Source organism: Leopardus geoffroyi, chromosome E1 (genome assembly GCF_018350155.1).
Source record: "Leopardus geoffroyi isolate Oge1 chromosome E1, O.geoffroyi_Oge1_pat1.0, whole genome shotgun sequence".
In the NCBI taxonomy this organism is placed as follows: Eukaryota; Metazoa; Chordata; class Mammalia; order Carnivora; family Felidae; genus Leopardus; species Leopardus geoffroyi.
The window spans coordinates 49,949,778-49,961,630 of NC_059330.1; positions in this window are offsets into that span (position 1 = coordinate 49,949,778).

Here is an 11,853-nt window from a genome sequence, read left to right on the forward strand (position 1 = left end):
CTGGAAGTGAACTTAGAGATAATGCTACGGTATCATAATTTTTAAAAATTAAGAGATCAGCATGATCCGTCTTCTGCGGTCACATGAGGCAACATGTAGCCTGTGCAGCCAGCAGGGACTTTGGGACCGGCCTGTCCTGGGCTGGAATCCTGGCTCTGCTCTTACAAACCCTGTGCAGCGGCTGCCGAGGGGACGCAGCTCGGCCTCCTTCCCTGAGACGTGGCGCTCGCCTCCCAGTGGATTTTGCTTGCCACTGGTTCACAGCTATTCTTTCCTCCCAAGAATTGCCTGCCGTTGGCCGCGTGGGAGCCACCTCTCCACCCCCTGGGGCTGCCAACAATCAATGAGAGGCACCGACACACTGGCCTCCAATGTACCAACTCTTGTGCAATTCATTCTCCAGAGCCCCTCGTGGAAGAGGCTGACAACTATTCTCCAGCCCAGGCCACTCCTTGCTTAGTTTCCTCCTCTTCTCTGCCCCACCTCCCTTGCTTCCTGTTGTGGGTCTGGCCAAGCTCCTCCGTGGCATTGCTGCCTTGGCATTGATTTTGTTTGGCCAAGCAGCCACACCGGCCCCCTCCTGCAAGCCAATGTCCTGGGGAATGGCCCGCAGACTCAGAAGCAAATGAGAGTTCCATTTTTAAATTAATGTTGACTTATTTATTTTGAGAGAGAGAGAGAGAGAGAGCATGAGCAGGGAGGGGCAGAGAGAGGGAATCCCAATCAGGCTCTGTGCAACACTTGAGCCTGGAACTCACGAACAACAAGATCGTGACTTGAGCCCATATCAAGAGTTGGACGCTTAACCGACTGAGCCACCCAGGTGCCCTGCAGACATGAGTTCCTAAATATGATTTCCCAACAGATCTTGTGATCAACTGCCTCTCCTGCCTCCCAGGGCCTTCCCTTTGGACAGCCCTTAGATGAGACACCTTGGAGCTCAACAAAATCCCACCCTTTTGGTCTGAGTCCACCAATCTGGCCTCAGATTGGGGCACCGCTTCTAGGAGCTGGTTTGAGGGGACATGGCTGTGTCTTCTGCCTGTTAATGCCCCACGGAGGATGAGTCCCCACCACGGGTGTTAGCTTTCGGATATATTCGCAGACGCTAAGCACTGACCCCCCTGCCGCTGTCAGGTGAATTGGCTAACATTTTCGTAAGGTCTCCTTGCATCTTAGTTAACGCCTGGGACGTGCGATGACAGCTCCTGCCCAAATGTGGGCTACCGGATAAAGGTGCTGGCCGGTGTGCTTTGAAGGAAGAGACGAGACTCCCCTTTCCTGAGCACTGTGTTTATGGCAATGCCAAGACTCGAAGCCCTAACCTGTCGGATAGCGGCACCCTTGCTGGGGAGCTCAGGACTCCTCACCGTGGCGGTGGCAGCCAAGCTCTGCACTCCCTCTGTGGTTGCAGATCTCGCTGCTGTCACACCCTGTCCCCTGACCCTACAAAATATGTAGGGCTCAGCCCTGGCGTATGGTGGCTTAAGATCTAATGGGCTGATTTAAAAGTCTGAGCAGCTAGCACCAACGGCCTCTAAAACACCCAGGAAGTTAGCCAGCTCCTCCCTGAATGTAAAACACCCGTAGATATGGCCTGGGTGTCGCTCAGCTCCGAGGTGTGCCGATATGCCGAAGGGTTAGGGGCCAGGCCCGGTGATCCTGCCCCCATCGTGCCAGTGGAGGCTGACCCCAATCCTAGTGAGGTCGATTGGGACATTCTGGACAGACCTGCAGCTGCTTAGGAGTTCAGCCACTGAGGACATCCCCTGTAGATCTTCCTTTTTTTTTTTTTTTTTTTTTAAATGTTTATTTATTCAGGAGAGAGAGAGAGAGACAGAGCGGGAGCGGGAGAGGGGTATAGAGAGAGAGGGAGACACTGAATCCGAAGCAGGCTCCAGGCTCCGAGCTGTCAGCACAGAGCCTGACGCAGGGCTCGAACTCACGCACCGTGAGATCATGACCTGAGTCGAAGCTGGACGCTTAACCGACTGAGCCACCCAGGAGCCCCACCAAGTTTCATTTTATTTCTCATTGGTTTTGTTTTGTTTTGTTTTTCCCCTGAGGCTCTCTGTGAGAGCTTTTTCACTTGACGCAACTATTTTCCATTGAAATTCATTCTGGAGACTGAAGTCTGAGTTGAGTATCTGTTAAAGTCGCTTGGGCTTTAGTGAGGGTCCTCTTCCCAGCTAGTTCAGTCATCTCTGCGTGTGCCCACATGGCCTTTTCTTGGCACCTGCTCATGCAGGGAGAGAGAGAGAGAGATCTCTTCTTATAAGGCCACCAGTCCTGTCTGATTAGGACCCCACCCTCATGACCTCATTTAAACTTAATTCCCTCCTAAAAGCCCTATCTCAAAATACTGGGGGTTAGAGCTTCCAATATGAATTGGGTGAAGGGAGACATAATTCAGCCCACAGCACTATCTTTTATAATACATGCGTTTGGAGATAATAGAGACAGTAAATATCTTGAAAAATAACACTATACTAATTTTGCTCACTTCTCTTAAATGGTGGTATAGATCTGCCAAGGGTCATTAGTTTGAAATTTGGCATATTTTGTGCTGAACTGTTTTTTTTTTTTCCCCTTAAAGATCACAACTTCAGTTGTTCTTGAAATTTGCAACAGTAAAACTATATCATTGGCGGAGAGAATAATGCTTATCTTTGTGTTCGTTAAAGCAGAGGTCATGCGTTACGAGTTGCAACATCTGGGCGATGTCCGCAAATCCCAGGAAACGGGAAGGGATCTGAAATTGAATACGTATGTGGTTCTGTCGCTTTACTTTTGAGCATAGGGAAAACGCTGATGAAACCTTGTTGAGCTGAGCCTCAGTTTACTCATCTTTAAAGGAGGAAAATTACTCTTGCTTATTTGGGTGATGTCGGCAAAGTAATATTCGAACGCTCTTAACGTGATATAAAGTATTGTATATATCACTTGGTAGGAGTAAGAATCATCTTTCCTGTATCAAGAGGAACTAAAGAAAGTCTTCCACTTGTGTTGCGTTTCCTCACCTTTTTATAAGATTTTTGTCCCTTCCGAAATTCAAACACAGAGGCTACATTGCTCTTTGGTATAAAGCTTTGTCACTCGGAAGGTTTAAAGACCGAGTTTCTGGGAACCGGGCCAGTAGCCTAGGCCAACTCTCTTGTACCATACTAGCTCTGTCAGTATTTGCTCAGAGATTGAGAAGTGAAGAAAGAAATCTTTTTTTTTTTTAAAGTTTCTTCAGATGCAATCCATATACATACAATTTATTCAGATATAATTCACATGCTGTGAGAGTCAGTGTAACTGCCGCCACTGTGTAACGTTAGACATTTGCATCACCTCAAAAACAGAGCCCATACCCCTTTGCAGTCAACACCCATTCCCAAGGCCCATCCCCGACCCCGGAAACCTGCAAATCCACGTTCAACCTTTATGGTTTTGCTTATTCTGAACATTTCATGTACATGGAACCCGATGGTACGTGAGCGTTTGTGACTCACTTCATTCGTAGATACAGCACATGCTATGAGTTTCCAGACACCCTCTATGCACACTTAGATGTTTAAATTGTGGCAAAATACAGGTAACAAAATTTGCCGCCTTTTTTTTTTTTTTAAATTTTAAAGTTTATTATTTATTTTTGAGCGAGAGAGGGAGTGAGAGGGGGAGGGGCAAAGAGAGAGGGGAGAGAGACCATCCCAGGCAGGGTTCACGCTCGGTGCCGAGCCCGACGTGGGGCTTGGTCTCCCGACTGTGAGATCATGACCCCAGCCGAAATCAAGAGTTGGATGCTTAACGAACGGAGCCACCCGGGCGCCCCATAACATAAAATTTGCCGCCTTAACCCTTTTTACACATACAGTTCAGAGATTCCCATGTTGCTGTGCAACCATCGCTGCCTTCCGTGTCCGCAACGAATCGTTCATCTTGCAAAAGTGAAGTTCTGTGCCCGTGAAACACCTCCCATTCGTCCTCTGCCGGTCTCAGTCCGTTGAGGGGATTTGGATCCCAGGCGACTGGAGAGTGGTTTCTTTCTAGCTTCGTGACCCCACAATCTTGCCAAATCTTGCTTTTCGTTCCTATCCATTTACCTGCTGGGTTGCCGCAGAACCCAAAGGGCTTCAGCAGGTGCTCTCCCGAATCCGAATCTTCTCTACACTCGGTGTTTGTAGAAGCAGAAGGCGTACGCAGCTGTGTGCAGGGTCTGAAAGGGACCAAACCAAGGCCTTGTCTACCAGAAGCGAAACTTCACTGTCAAACAGGTCACAGCTCACTGTGCATGCAGAGATTTCAGACCCTGATTGACTGGTTGATTCAATGATTTTTCCAGGATATCAAATCAATATTCAGAGAAGGTCAATGTGTTGACCGAGATCATATAACTGCTAACGAGCCCAGCCGGGATGAAAACCCAGATTGGCAGATTGGCCTATCATCAAGCTGGCGGTCTCCCCGCTACCCCGAGCTGCCCGAACACTCGCCAAACCCTGAGTGAGGGGAGAGTGGACCTAGGAAACCTGGGCCTTCTCTTTGCTTTCCTCACAATTTTGTAAAGAAGACAAATCGCAGATACTCAATGCAATCCAAGGAAGAGAGCAGCATAGCAAACCATCAGAAGTGTCCCCTCCCAGGACCAACAAGTGTGCCATCAATGAGAATTTAAGGAAGAAAAATCCATCGTGCGCTAGGCAGAACTGACAAAGCTTTTTATGGGAAGTTACACCCTTGAGCCTGACTTTGGAGGAAATGTACAATTTTGAAGAAAACAAAGAGTATCTAGTTAAGGAGAAGTCAAAGAGAGTAAGAGCTGGTGATAAATCTGCAGGAAGAGTAGGGAATGTTGTTTGAGGCTGCAACAAAGCTAGAGCAGAACACCTGGTTATTGTGGAAATAAAGTTATTTTTAAATTTTTTTAAAAATTATTTTAATGTTTATTTATTTTTGAAAGAGAGGGAGTGGGAGAGGGGCAGAGAGAGAGGGAGACACAGAATCCGAAGCAGGCTCCAGGCTCCGAGCGGTCCGCGCAGAGCCCGACGCGGGGCTCGAACCCACGGATCGCGAGATCATGACCTGAGCTGACGTCGGACGTTTGGCTGACTGAGCCACCCAGGTGCCCCCGGTGATAATAAGGTTTTAATCCAAGTAAGAAAAGAAAAAATGGTCTTTAAGAAGCAACTCAGGATCCCATTACGTCTCTGAATATATTTCTTGGACAAATGAAGCCCATTATTTAGTTGCACCCTTCTGAAAAAAAAAAAAAAAAAAAAGAAAAAAACCCGTTCTGATCCTAGAATAACCTTCTAAACTTAACTATGGCAATAATGCGGTCTCAAGTCCTCCCCAAGATAGACGACACTTTTCTGCCTTTCCTACCTCCACCCTTCTACCACAGCCACCGGGATGACACTTAGGGTTTCAAATAAGGAAAGACTTCCAAAGTGTCTTGGGTTTGCTGACCTAGGAAGCCCATGTTCTGCATAAGAAAAGGGCAGTCAGAGCTTGAGTGTGACCTGGGGCGGGACCCGAGAGACATTGTAGAGCAGCAAGGGGTCATGGCCATGGCAACAATATGGTGGAACTGGTAATGACTTTGTACAGTGTCATCTTCAGTGCCCCTTTCACTCAGGTTGTTTGCAGTCCTTTTCCCTGTATGTCTTGCCGGGTGTCCATCCTTCAAGGGAGTTGTGATGGCCATGTCTGCTCAAGCAAGGGTCTCCTCCAGCAGTATTTAATATTCACGAACATTTGCTTGAGACACGAAGACAAACGAGCCATATCCACAACTTCAGTTGGGTTACACCCAGGCCGCACACGTTTCAAGGAGTCAGTGAAGTTCATTACTGAAAAAAAAATTCATGAGTGCCACGTATGGAAGAACATCGAACTGTCAAAGGTAGGTAGGGGGCAGTAGGCGCAGAGGATGATGGTACCAGGAAGGTTGGTCGTGGACACTGTAGAACAAAGAGTAGCAAACTGCAAATGAAATGCTTTTCCTTAAGGGATGCTCCAGTGAGCCTTGAGTGCGTAACCCGAGGGCTTGAATAAGACCTACTCGTATCACATCCTTCAGACCTTTAATTTTGTGCCTACGTTCCTCGATAGTAGGATGGCCTGATAGGCCGTATTTTCTCATCCGCAAAGCAAACCTTTCTTAATTTCGAGGCAAAACGGGATGGTTGTTTTGTTCAGCTGCCCCATTTAGTGAGAGTGATGCAAATTTGGATCTGCAAGCTTCCAAATTGCCCACGTCAGCGGGAGATGTGGATTTACTTATCACCTCTGCGCTGTGAAGCAAAATATTAACAAGAAGGCCAGACCTCTGATGTTGCTAGCTGCTGTTAAGGACACATTTTTCCATAGCTGCACGGAGTCAACAACTTAATGGGAGACATCAAAAATATTTCATCTTTCCAGGGTGACCGCAACAGTAAATTGCCACATCAGCAGAGAGAGACGAACAGGATGTTCTCTGATTCCAGCAACAGGAATCAAAGCAGATGCCAGCTTCTTCCTTTCAAAGCGACTCAGAAGTTGAGGGTTGCCTGCCATTTTAGTCAGGTGTCAGAGGCCAAGTGGTTCATTTAATACTGTATTAAAATCATAGTTGATTTCTGAACCCAATGAGACAGCCGTGGAATCTTGTGTTCTTGTTCCTCCTTCGCCTGAGCAAGCGGTTAATCATACGCCAAATCTCAACTCTAACTGGATTCAAATTTTGACGGAGAATCTTAACCGTGGATTGCATGAGTTGTAGGTATTTCCCGTACAACAAAGTATCAGGTGGTATTAGCTTACAGACACAAAGGAGAAAGAATGTAAGTAGAAGAAAGAAGAAGAAGAAGAAAATGAATAAAATTGGTATTTTAACTGTCTTATAATAACTGAAATAAGAGTATTTTATGGCAGCTGGGAGGTAACTTGTCGGGCAAAAGCTGGAGATAAAATTTAAGGCTGATCATGTCTGGTAGTAAGATTATGTTACTTGACCTACCCCTGAATGTTTGGGGAATTTTTTTTAATGCGAGGCTATGAGTTCTCACACATACTTGTCTAAGGAAAACATAACTTTTATTTTCTTTTTTTAATTTTTTTTCAACGTTTTTATTTATTTTTGGGACAGAGAGAGACAGAGCATGAACGGGGGAGGGGCAGAGAGAGAGGGAGACACAGAATTGGAAACAGGCTCCAGGCTCCGAGCCATCAGCCCAGAGCCCGACGCGGGGCTCGAACTCACGGACCGCGAGATCGTGACCTGGCTGAAGTCGGACGCTTAACCGACTGCGCCACCCAGGCGCCCCAGGAAAACATAACTTTTAAATGCAATTTTTTTTTCTTTTAATTTAGGTCGAGCATTCAAGAATTGTATTTCATAAGGTAGCGTGTGATGAGATCCATACTCACCTTCAGTAGTATGGCCAGTAAGGAGAGAGGTAGTGGATGGTGGAGGGTGGAGGGTGGAGGGTGGAGGGTGGAGGGTGGAGGGGGAGAGGCCCCCCAGGAAGAACTATTAGCCCCTTCTTTGCTTTCACAACACGTGAGACACATTAATTATAGTAACTAAAATATTTTATTGGAGTCATCTAGTTTTTTCCCATTTGCCCCATTCAGTTGAGCTTCTTGAGGGCAGAGGGTATGTCTTACTCACCTTCGTGTCTCCAAAGTTTAGTATGTTAGTGGCACAATACAAATTAATTAAGTGAATGGTTGAAATATTGAAGAAGTAATAGTATATGTACATCTAAGCATAAATAGAGCCACAATTTCAGTGAATAAGAAACTCACAAAAATTGCTCAATATATTATGAAGGCTTTAAAAAAATTTTTTTAATTTTTTAATTTTTATTTATTTTTGAGAGAGAGAGAGAGAGAATGAGGAGGGATGGACAGAGAGAGAGGGAGACACAGAATCTGAAGCAGGCTCCAGGCTCTGAGCTGTCAGCACAGAGCCTGATGTGGGGCTCAAACCCACAAACTGGGGCATCGTGACCTGAGCTGGAGTCAGACAGTCAATGGACTGAGCCACCCAGGCGCCCCTACGAAGGCTTTTATTTATTTTTATTTTTTATCTTGAGAGAGAGCGTGCGTGCACACACACACACACACACACACACACACACACTCATGCACACAAGTCGGGGAGGGACAGAGTGAGGGAGAGAGAGAATCCTAAGTAGGCTCCATTCTCAGCAAAGAGACTGATACGGGGCTTGATCTCGCAACCGTGAGATCATGACCTGAGCCGAAATCAAGAGTTGGATGCTTAACCAACTGAGCCACCTTAACGGTCCAACATGAAGACTTTTAAAATTGTGTTGTGATTTTGCAAAAAATAGCCAAAGTTGAATTTATACATTGTATAAAGACTAAGGCTACTTCATGTGATGTGGTTTTCCATTCCCAGATTTGTTAAGAACCTCCTGAAATTGATTGATTGATTGATTGATTTTTGAGAGAGACAGAGAGAGCACCAGAGAAGGAGGGGCAGAGAGAGAGAATCCCAAGCAGGCTTCATGCTATCAGCGCAGAGCCCGATGTGGGGCTCAAACTCATGAACAGTGAGATCATGACCTGAGCCGAAACTAAGGGTCACTTAGCCGACTGAGCCACCCAGCGACCCCTAATTCCAATCTATTTTTAAAATGTGATAATTGACATACTAACAAAAGTGACCGTATTTGATGGAAATACCATGTCTGACATATGGTATTTTTGTTTTGTTTTGTTACTACAAACAGCTTTCAAATCTATTGCCACCGTTAACAGGAAATACTCATTACTGGTCTTCCTGGCTCATTTCTCTCCTGTCTGTATGTCCCAATAGATGCTCTGCTCAAATCTGTGTCCTTGCATTAGTTGTGTCCCCGAGGCATGAAGAATTCCCATAACAGGAAATTCCCTGAGAATTTGTACTTTGGGAGGAAAAGGCAGCTGTAGACACATGGCAGAGAGTGGAGCCCCTGGGGACGCCAGGGCAAGAGACACTCACAGGCGAAGATGGGTAACGTGCCACATCAACATACCCAGCTTAGGAGGTGATGGATCCTGAGTTGCTTCTTCAGAGAAATCAAGGCCGGAACATCCCTGAGAGACCGAGCCACCCTCGACAAAACAGGACTGATCTGGCTAACAGGAAGGAGAATCAAGCTGGGGAAAGAATTAATGACAAAGCTTAATGACTTCAGCGGGGAAGAATTTATCTCTAATGTCGCATAAACAACCTGCTCATATGGAGAACAGATGTGACTCCATTTAAGTACCAAATGAGGCAAGAAGCTCGCAGGAAGATGGAATCGGGACCGGCCTGTTTGAAATGCAGAATGAATCCAAATCCATCCCTGCCCCTCGGTCTTGTTTGGTCTCCCATTGCCCTCTTCTCTCTAATGTTCTGCAGCCACGTGGCCTGAACACTCCTGACCCCAAAAGAGGTTGCTGTGCGGGGCTTTTCTAGAAAATCATCTGCTCTTTGGCCTCGGGCTCCTGTTACTCTTGGTAGCTCACTCACTGCTTCTTATACTCTTCTCTGATCTGCATTTTGGGGTAAGTTTCCTTTTTCCAATGTGCTTTTGGTAGCTTTTGTTTTTTTCGGGATTTCATCACAGTTGCCGGTTTACCCGATGTCTCTCTTTTTCCATACTCACGTTTGGATGCCTTTATCTTTTGCAACTTTTTCATAATCTCTGCGGATTTGGAGTGGGAGGGAAGCATGTCGTCGTTTATCTTGAAACAGAAATCTTCCATTTAAGATTGAGATAGCAGATATCAAGGGCACCAAGCAACAGCCTCCTCCCGTTCTCCCCTCCCCTCCAAACACACTCCCCACCTTCTAGTGTATTTCAGAAAGAGTGGGCATATTGCTCTACATAAAGACTTCACTGAACAGTTGGAGGAACTGACTGTTGAAAGTAGTGTGAGGCTATGTTGTCCTGTTCAAGCAAAACCTTGACTGCGTGTGTGTGTGAGGAGTGAGTTCAAGTTCTCACAAGATGGGATATTGAAAACTGGATTTACTCTGCATCAAAGTCTCAAGAAAAGGGATAGAATGTGCTTGATTTTAGTTGATTTTTTGAAAGCTAATTTATGTAAGAGCCCCAATGGGTTGTTTTCGTTCCAGCCTATTTTTCTGACTGTAAAAGGCACAAAAGTCAGACTCAGTTTTTCATGATATGACTACAGAGTTTCTCGGTTAGTTTCAAAGCAAAGCCGTAGCAGAAAGATTTTCCTTTGCTGCTTTTAATGACTCCAAAGTGTGTGAAATCTTAGGTTTCTCTCTTGACCTTGAATAGCTGTCTCTTGGCAAACTATCCAAATTGCAGAATATCCCTTGTTTGAAGGAAGATCTTCATGTTTGGCTCAAAAATATACAGGCACTGCAAGTTTGGACTTGAAAAAAGAAGGCGGGAAAGCCCCAGAGTACGGTTTCAGTAGCAAGGTGGAATCCAATAAAATTTTGGGGGATTCTGGAAAGTCTCAACTCTATTGTCACTGTGCCATCAAAGAGTGAATCGGAACCAGAACAAAGCGGTCATCAATCTTGTCAACATGCAGCAAATGACTTGAAATTTTGAGGATGCTTCAAAAGCAACCAGCATAGTGGTTTACAACTACACCAGAGTCGATAGAACCCACCCCTCGCTGAGGTCCTTCGATCAGCGTGTTGGGGATTGTCAGTTCTGACAAGTTTTTATTATTCTTGTCTCTGTCATACGAAGACATACACAAATGTATTGACCTCGTAAATTTTCTGGGATTATGAGCCTATGTATGGTGAATTTCTTTTGGTCCAGGATATTTTATTTGGGTATGGAAGAAAATCTCATATGAAGCCCAAATATTCGAAATATTTAAATGGAAGACGGACAATAATTGATGAGTATCTAGAAAAGTACAGAGATCCTGGAGTAGTTGACAAACAACAACAACAACAACAAAACCACAAGAAAGAATAGGTGAAGAAAGTTCTGTAACAAATCTAATGCTTTCTGTGCATCCTTGAGTGATGTTTCTCCTCTTCTGCTTTCACAGCTGCTGATTTTCCAGATGTTCTCTCCTATGAAGCTCTATCTTTTAAGGGATACGTGTTCGTTCCATGAAAAGTCAGTCTTTTCCTTTCCCTGAAGCATTACTTGCTCAGAGAAAGCCATTTTTCTAATCCTTCTGCAACCTTTCTTAAATTTAGGACATCTCTTCCAAACACCAAAATTGATAAAGGTTAAGCTTTGGTGGAAGGCAGAATTTGGCTGTCCACTGTGGATGCCAAATGGACCAATCTTCCCTCTCAGTGCATTCAGTAAAATGCTCCTGCTTGAGTCTTTGAACCCAGGGGAACCAAGGTAAAGAACAGGGATAGTAGAGCGGTGCCTGGAGGGCTCAGTCAGTTAAGCATCGACTCTTGATTTGGCTCAGGTCATGATCTCATGGTTCATGAGTTTGAACCCTGCGTCGGGTTCCGTGCTGCCAGTGCAGAGCCTGCTTGGGATTCTCTCTCTCGCTCTGTCCCTCCCCTGCTCATTCTCTCAAAATAAATAAATAAACTAAAAAGAAAAAGAAAGATAGGCATAGTAGAGACAGTCTTCCCGGAGGCAGTGCTGGGAGTCCAGCTGCAGTGACAACATCGAGAACTCAGTGGCTGTGACCATTGCTGTTGGCATCAGCCGTCTCGCGGTGATGGCGCTGGTACCGTGACCTTGAACCAGGTTGCCCCGAAATGTGATATTCTTTGGGTTTTCCTACCGCCTAACTTCTGGTTCCTGACTACTTTCTGAGACTAGGTGTTTAGCGTTTCCGGCATTTCGGTGAGTTCACCAATATCTTTACGGTAAAGGATTTTGCCGCCGCCAGATTTGACTTCTACTACGT